This window comes from Scophthalmus maximus, chromosome 5, assembly GCF_022379125.1.
Source record: "Scophthalmus maximus strain ysfricsl-2021 chromosome 5, ASM2237912v1, whole genome shotgun sequence".
NCBI classification, from domain to species: Eukaryota; Metazoa; Chordata; class Actinopteri; order Pleuronectiformes; family Scophthalmidae; genus Scophthalmus; species Scophthalmus maximus.
The window spans coordinates 17,377,591-17,385,000 of record NC_061519.1 but is presented as its reverse complement, the minus strand read 5'-3'; the positions used below and the strand labels follow the sequence as shown (position 1 = coordinate 17,385,000).

Below are 7,410 nucleotides of genomic sequence, written 5' to 3'. Positions count from 1 at the left end.
GAAGGCACCTGAGAAGCTCTTTGTAAAATTATTGTGGATCAATTAACCAATAAAACGAAAATGTATTAAATAAATAAAAGTATGTAAGTAAATCTGTTTTGCAGAGGTCAGGGGGTCTTCATTTGGAAAATGTGTAGGCCTGGTGTGGGCCTGCCTTCTGTGAAGGGGGTGTAAATATTTACTTGTTGAATATGACTGGGCTGTATGGAAGATAGTTGTCCCGCCCGAAACTGGGTTTGTTAGCTGTGTGTAAAGTATTTCCTATTTAGAAAGATTTTAACTTTGTAATTGTGCATGTAAAAAAATGGCTGTTAGTAGACTGCGTCATCGTCAGATCTCCCCAAGTTTCCACTCTTCAATAAATACCCCTTTTGAATAACGGCCCGTTTCAAAAATTGTATTTGTGCAACAGCTTCTTCAGCAGAGACACGTTTCACACAAAAGGATCCCACCAACCGCCCACCCACAGCTGTCGCCAAGATATTAGTTATAACTCTGCGATTTTCTACCATTTGTTGTGCAGCCTCTCTCCGAAAGCCCTTAGCACATCGTAGACGGTTTTTGTGAGGTGTGAAATGAGTAATCCACTCACTCCTTATATAGGCCTCGTCAAGGACTTAATATGTGGGTTTTGATAACTTCAGCTTTTTTTTCCTTCTTTTTATCGAGTTTTAAAATAACACGGTGCACAAATAACTTGCTCAGTCATGACTCTCGGCTCTTCAGTAACAAAGCAAACACTTGTTTTTTTTTCATTTGATTACTTTATATGTCTAACCCGTACTACACTACCTCTCATACGGAACAATACACATCTAGTAGTAATTAGACAAATGATGAATAAAATGTATTTTTTGTAATGAGGAGGGGGTCAAAACATCCATACTTATTCACAGAGACACTCTGGATCCTCACAGACGTGACCTCTGTGTTTCCCGGTGACAAGCCACAGACACTGTTCTGCCTCTGCACCGTCAGCTCCTGCAGCTGCGAATGAATAAGAAAGGAGGGCAATCCCTGGACCATCCCCGTCTCTGGTGCAACGTCCCGTCTGCTTGTTCCTGTGATGTTCGCACCAAGTGTCGTTTCTTACGCCGTCCGCAGTCTTAAAACACCCAGAGTGAGAGGGATCCTTGGTGAAAACGACCGGGGGTGGGGGGTTAATACAATGAGCTGTTGGTTATTAGTCATGACCATGGCATGACACGTTTCCAGTGCTGGGAAACAACTAAGAACTCAAGTGCTGTAATTTAGTCCAAAGCGACTAACAACTGAGGGACGACACTCAAAGCTGGAAACTAAAAGTGGTGGTCAGGGTGTCAGAGGGGTTGATAGAGGAGTTGCTCTGGGAAGATGAGTCGACACCCCTGCTCTAATAACCTTTGGGAGCTCGTTCCACCAAAAAGAACGGTGTGGATTGTGGTGGCCTTATTTATTTCACGTGTATTGTATGTTTCTTTATAGGCTACTTACACCCCACCTCCTCTCAGGAGTATAAATACATTACTTTCAACTACTGCTTTTATCCGTCAGCTTCAAGCCTGTTCAAACACAGCATATGATCAGTTTTCTTTAAAACATGATTCATTAGTTATCAAACAGCAACGGTTTATAATGAGCTTCGCCTTATACTCACTATTTCCCTCTGATCCTTTACTGTATTCTTGTACTTTACATTCCAGAGGAAAATATTATGTTGTTTTTTTATTCCAGCTGGAATAGTTACCTATGGACACCAATGCTGCTTATACATATGCAAGCCACTAATATCAGATATGATGATATAATTTACTGTGCCATTATGCACAGTAATAATAATAATTAAAGCTGCGAGCAGCGATGATCGGGCCCTCGCACTCTCGCCGTCGGGGACGCGCCGGCAGCCGCTCTCCACGCGTCCGCCGGGTCTCGCGACGGCCGGTCGGGACGCGCCGATTTCTCTTCCCCGTGTCCTCACTTTGAAAATGCTGTCTTCCTAGCGGGTTCAGTTCGTGGCACCGACAGACTTCAGGTCGAAACATCAAAAAGGTTGACTTACGGTTGACACACGGTCAAAACTTTCACAATACAATATCAGCCTTGTCTCACAGCTAAGTCGACCGAATTTGAGTTTTCTCCAGTGAACCTGCCAGGCAGAGGAAGTAAAAGTCAAATTTCTAACGACCTGTTACCATTAGGTGGCGCTATTACTTTTGTTCAATTATGACATGTAGATGTGTTGAGGGTGGGACTGTTATCATGCCTGAGAAGTTTGGATCAGATCAGACCATGTACCTTTGATTTGGAGCAACTTCCTGTTCATGGCGTATCGCGCTTCACCACAGCCACGCCTTTCGATGTAGACTAAATCTTTTGATATCTTTTGATCAGGGAGGCCTCCTATACATGTTGCTAAAGTTTGAGACAGATCCGAATAAACGCCTAAGAGGAGTTTGTCAAAGTGCGTCGCCTTCCGTTCACTGCTTAGGGATAAAATAAAATCCAATAGGGGTAAGGTAAAATCCAAAATGGCTGACTTCCGGTTGGGCGGAGCTAATCGCTCCAAGAGGCTTTTTGGTAGGTCGTCGGGAGGTACATGAGCCGACCGAATTTGGTTCTTCTACGTCAAATTTAAAGGTGGGATAATTGACTTTTAAGTGTTGTAGGGGGCGCTATGGAGCCATTTTGACACAATTGGACAAAAGACACATATCGGACATATCCACGTACCACTCTGAACATGTGTGCCAAGTTTCGTGAGACACAAATCATCCCAAGTGCCTCAAACATGTATTCGTATTTGATGGCGAACAGGGCGTCACCATGGCAACAGCGTTTGACACATGGTCAAAACTTTCACAGTACAATATCAGCCATGTCTCACAACTAAGCTGACCAAATTTGAGGTTGCTCCGGTGAACCTGCAAGGCAGAGGACGTAAAAGTACAATTTCAAACTTCCTGTTACCATTAGGTGGCGCTATGACTTATGTCCAATATTGACATGTAGATGTGTTTAGGGCGGGACTGTTATCATGCCTGAGAAGTTTGGATCAGATTAGACCATGTACCTTTGATTTGGAGCAACTTCCTGTTCATGGCGAATCACGCTTCACCGCGGCCACGCCTTTCAATGTGGAGTAAATCTTTTGATATCGTTTGATCCGGAAGGCCTCCTCTACGCGTTGCACAAGTTTGAGACGGATACGATGAACCGCCTAGGAGGAGTTCGCTAAAGTACGACGCCTTCCCTTCGCTGCTTACGCCAAGGTAAAATCAAAATGGCGGACTTCCGGTTGGGCGGAGCTAATTGCTCCAAGGGGCTTTTTGGTAGGTCGTCGGAAGGTACATGAGCTGACCGAATTTGGTTCTTCTATGTCAAATTTGAAGGTGTTAAAATTGACTTTTAAGTGTTCTAGGGGGCGCTATGGAGCCATTTTGACACAATTGGACAAAAGACACATATCGGACATATTGCTTTGCCACTCTGAACATGTCTGCCAAGTTTCGTGACAAACAAATTATCATAAGTGCCTCAAATATGTATTCGTATTTTATGGCGAACAAGGCGTCACCATGGCGACAGCGTTTGACATGTGGTCACCAATTTCATAGTACCACGTTAGCAACTTCTTACAACTTAGCTGACCAAATTTGATGATGATGTGGTCAACCTATAAGACAGAGGGCGTAAAAGTGTACACACATGTTACTTCCTGTTGCCAGTAGGTGGCGCTATGACCTATGTCCAATATTGACATGGCAATCTGTTCAGGGCGAGATTGTTATCATGCCTGAGAAGTTTGGGTTCGTTCGGAGAATGTACCTTCGATTACGAGCGACTTCCGTTTTCATGGCGAGGGATCGAAATTCGCCAAATCTTCGCCAAGCCGTCACAGCATGGGCCTCTGACGTACACTCAAGCTTTTGATATTGTTTCATCCCATGGGTCTTTAGATGACACACAACAAATTTGAAGTTGCTCATGTGAAATTTGTAGGAGTAGTTCATTAAAATATGGCATGTGAAATATGGATTTTGAAACAAAATGGCCGACTTCCTGTTGGTCATAGGAAATTTTGCCAAGAGGTTTTTTGTCAGGTCCGACAAGATGTATCTGCCTCCCAAATTTCATTTATGTAGGATATGCCAAATTTTTTTTTCCTATACCTGCTGATTTTTCCAGGGGGCGCTGTGGAGCCCCTGGGCCACACCCAGTGCCGGGCCTCTGGGCCTGAGTAGCGGGAGCACTTCTTAACGTGTGTGCCAAGTTTCAGTCGTTTTCGTATATGGGAAAGGCCTGAAAAGTGAGTGAACGATGCTGAATAAGAATAATAAGAATAATAAGAATAATAATAATTAAAGCTGCGAGCAGCGATGATCGGGCCCTCGCACTCTTGCCGTCGGGGACGCGCCGGCAGCCGCTCTCGACGCGTCCGCCGAGTCTCTCGACGCGTCCGCCGGGTCTCGCGACGGCCGGTCGGGACGCGCCAATTTCTCTTCCCCGTGTCCTCACTTTGAAAATGCCGTCTTCCCGGCAGGTTCGGTTCGTGGCACCGACAGACTTCGGGTCGAAAAATCAAAACGGTCGACTTCCGGTTGACACACGGTCAAAACTTTCACAGTACAATATCAGCCTTGTCTCACAACTAAGCCGACCAATTTAGAGGCTTCTCCAGTGAACCTGCCAGGCAGAGGAAGTTAAAGTCAAATTTCTAACGACCTCTTACCATTAGGTGGCGATATGACTTGTGTTCAATTATGACATGCAGATGTGTTGAGGGTGGGACTGTTATAATGCCTGAGAAGTTTGGATCAGATCAGACCATGTACCTTTGATTTGGAGCAACTTCCTGTTCATGGCGAATCGCGCTTCACCACGGCCACGCCTTTCGATGTAGACTAAATCTTTTGATATCGCTTGATCAGGGAGGCCTCCTCTACGTGTTGCTAAAGTTTGAGACAGATCCGAATAAACGCCTAAGAGGAGTTTGTCAAAGTGCGTCGCCTTCCGTTCACTGCTTAGGGATAAAATAAAATCCAATAGGGGTAAGGTAAAATCCAAAATGGCTGACTTCCGGTTGGGCGGAGCTAATTGCTCCAAGAGGCTTTTTTGTAGGTCGTTGGAAGATACACTAGCCGACCGAATTTCGTTCATCTACGTCAAATTTAAAGGTGGGATAATTGACTTTTAAATGTTGTAGGGGGCGCTATGGAGCCACTTTGACATAATTTGACAAAAGACACATATCGGACATATCGACTTGCCACTCTGAACATGTCTGCCATGTTTCGTGAGAAACAAAGCATCATAAGTGCCTCAAACATGTATCGGTATTTGATGGCGAACAGGGCGTCACCATGGCAACGGCGTTTGACACATGGTCAAAAATTTCACAGTACAATATCAGCCACGTCTCACAAATACGCTGACCAAATTTGAGGTTTCTCCATTGAACCTGCGAGGCACAGGACGTAAAAGAAGAATTTCAAACTTCCTATTACCATTAGGTGGCGCTATGACTTATGTCCAAAATTGACATGTAGATGTGTTTATGGCGGGACTGTTATCATGCCTGAGAAGTTTGGATCAGATCAGACCATGTACCTTTGATTTGGAGCAACTTCCTGTTCGTGGCGAATCACACTTCACCGCGGCCACGCCTTTCGATGTGGACAAAACCTTTTGATATCGTTTGATCTGGAAGGCCTCCTCTACGCTTTACCCAAGTTTGAGACGGATACGATGAACCGCCTAGGAGGAGTTCGCGAAAGTACGACGCCTTCCGTTCGCCGCCTACGCCAAGGTAAAATCAAAATGGCTGACTTCCGGTTGGGCGGAGCTAATTGCTCCAAGAGGCATTTTGGTAGTTCGTCGGGAGGTACATGAGCCCACCGAATTTGGTTCTTCTACGTCAAATTTAAAGGTGGGATAATTGACTTTTAAGTGTTGTAGGGGGCGCTATGGAGCCATTTTGACACAATTGGACAAAAGACACATATCGCACATATTGTCTTGCCACTCTGAACATGTCTGCCAAGTTTCGTGAAAAACAAAGCATCGTAAGTGCCTCAAATATGTATTCGTATTTTATGGCGAACAAGGCGTCACCATGGCGACAGCGTTTGACACATGGTCACAAATTTCATAGTACCACGTCAGCAACTTCTTACAACTTAGCTGACCAAATTTGACGTTGATGTAGTCAACCTATAAGACAGAGGACGTAAAAGTGTAAAAACATTATACTTCCTGTTGCCAGTAGGTGGCGCTATGACCCATGTCCAATATTGACATGGTAAACTGTTCAGGGCAAGATTGTTATCATGCCTGAGAAGTTTGGGTCCGATCGAAGCATGTACCTTCGATTACGAGCGACTTCCGTTTTCATGGCGAGGGATCGAAATTCGCCAAATTTTCGCCAAGCCGTCACAGCATGGGCCTCTGACGTACACTCAAGCTTTTGATAATGTTTCATCCCTTGGGTCTTTAGATGACTCACAACAAATTTGAAGTTGCTCATGTGAAATTTGTAGGAGTAGTTCATTAAAATATGGCATGTGAAATATGGATTTTGAAACAAAATGGCCGACTTCCTGTTGGTCATAGGAAATTTTGCCAAGAGGTTTTTTGTCAGTACCGACAAGATGTATCTGCCTCCCAAATTTCATTTATGTAGGATATGCCAAATTTTTTTTTCCTATTCCTGCTGATTTTTCCAGGGGGCGCTGTGGAGCCCCTGGGCCACACCCAGTGCCAGGTCTCTGGGCCTGAGTAGCGGGAGCACTTCTTAACGTGTGTGCCAAGTTTCAGTCGTTTTCGTATATGGGAAAGGCCTGAAAAGTGAGTGAACGATGCTGAATAAGAATAATAAGAATAATAAGAATAATAATAATAATCCTTACGGAAACAATAGGGCCTTGCACCTCGGTGCATGCGGCCCTGGTGCATGCAATGCCCCAGGTCCGCGCACCTCGGTGCTCGGGCCCTAATAATCCTTACGGAAACAATAGGGCCTTGCACCTCGGTGCATGCGGCCCTGGTGCATGCAATGCCCCAGGTCCGCGCACCTCGGTGCTCGGGCCCTAATGATTGCATTGTGTTAGTAGGCAACTCTACTCTCAGTTTTCTCCCCCTTGCCACATGGTTATTATAACTCCAGCTGAAAAATGATATGTAGCCTAAAACACTTTTAAGTATTGCATTTTTTTTTTAAACTTCCAAAGAAAGGTGTTGATTGTTAGGGCGATGAACTTGATTCACATGTGTAGTCGACTACACCGGATTTGTGGGTTCCCTAGAGGTGCAAATTGCCCCCCCCCCCCCCCCCCCCCCCCCCCCCACCCCCACCCCCGGGAGGGCGGATCGATAAGCTTCGCACCTCGGCCTGGGACAGGGAGGGAGGTGTGAACAGTTGGGGGGGGGGGGGGG

The 7,410-nt window shown here is 45.4% G+C and overlaps 1 protein-coding gene across 1 annotated transcript in view; it reads left to right on the top strand.

Moving 5' to 3' along the window:
• hes6 (hes family bHLH transcription factor 6) overlaps positions 1-381 on the top strand; it is a 2,185-nt gene extending 1,804 nt beyond the window's left edge. Inside the window, exon 4 of the mRNA XM_035635627.2 lies at positions 1-381. This exon is cut by the window's left edge and continues 566 nt beyond it. The gene's annotated coding sequence lies outside the window, so the exon portion shown is untranslated.
• Positions 382-7,410: the final 7,029 nt, after the last annotated feature.